Below are 875 nucleotides of genomic sequence, written 5' to 3' on the forward strand. Positions count from 1 at the left end.
TACTGAAATCTTTCTGAAGATTCAAAGGCATAACTACAGATTTCCGACACCGACTTTGGACGCTCATAACTTTCAAGAAAATGGATATTTTGTAATGAAATTGTCTAAGTGTTATATCATGTAGATTCCGAATATACAAAATTTGGGGGAGAAAGTGTTTTAGGAGTTTGGGGTGAAGAATTTCGGAAAATTCACCGGCGTCCACTTCAATTCGTCTTAACTTTCGAGAAAATGGATATTTTTTAATAAAATTCTCTACAAATATACCTCAGACTATGTAGATTCCGAGGACATAGGAATTTTGGGGGTAAACAATTGGGGGATAATTTTGAGAACTGTTCCCCAGTCGTGGGTGTTTCTGAACAAGCCCATATTTGTTTCATTTTCTCCATTTGTGCATCTGAAGATGTCAACTGAAGAAACAATCAGGCAGTTAAGGTAAATGAAGCCCTCACCAGAAAACTCGTTATGCTAAAAATAACAGCTAATGGTGTGGTACACAGAAATATGTTATTAAGACGACTTACCTGTTGCACATGATTTTTTTTTTTCACTTTAAATTCCCAGGCAGATGTTTCTAATGGAAAGGCAGACGACACCAAAAGCAAAAATAAGGAATATACAAGCACAGTTAGATATAGAAGTATAAAGCATAATTTGTTACATAATCTCTATAATAAACATGATATTGAATGGAATGATTTCCCGTTCGAACTTTTTTTAATTGCATATGTGTATGTGTGTGGTAGAAATCTACGGATGCACAAACGCACAAAACGGAAACAAATATGCACGACTTATTCAGAAACACCCGCGAGTGGGGAACAGTTCTCAAAAATAGGCCCCCAATTGTTTTCCCCTAAAATTCATATGTC

General features: G+C 35.8%; 1 protein-coding gene across 1 annotated transcript in view; it reads right to left on the minus strand.

Moving 5' to 3' along the window:
- LOC106867205 (protein DJ-1alpha) overlaps positions 1-609 on the minus strand; it is a 26,252-nt gene extending 25,643 nt beyond the window's left edge. The window contains exon 1 of the mRNA XM_014912012.2: positions 528-609. The gene's annotated coding sequence lies outside the window, so the exon portion shown is untranslated. The remainder of the gene's footprint in view (positions 1-527) is intronic.
- Between the last annotated feature and the right edge of the window lie 266 nt (positions 610-875).

This window comes from Octopus bimaculoides, chromosome 26 (assembly GCF_001194135.2).
Source record: "Octopus bimaculoides isolate UCB-OBI-ISO-001 chromosome 26, ASM119413v2, whole genome shotgun sequence".
NCBI classification, from domain to species: Eukaryota; Metazoa; Mollusca; class Cephalopoda; order Octopoda; family Octopodidae; genus Octopus; species Octopus bimaculoides.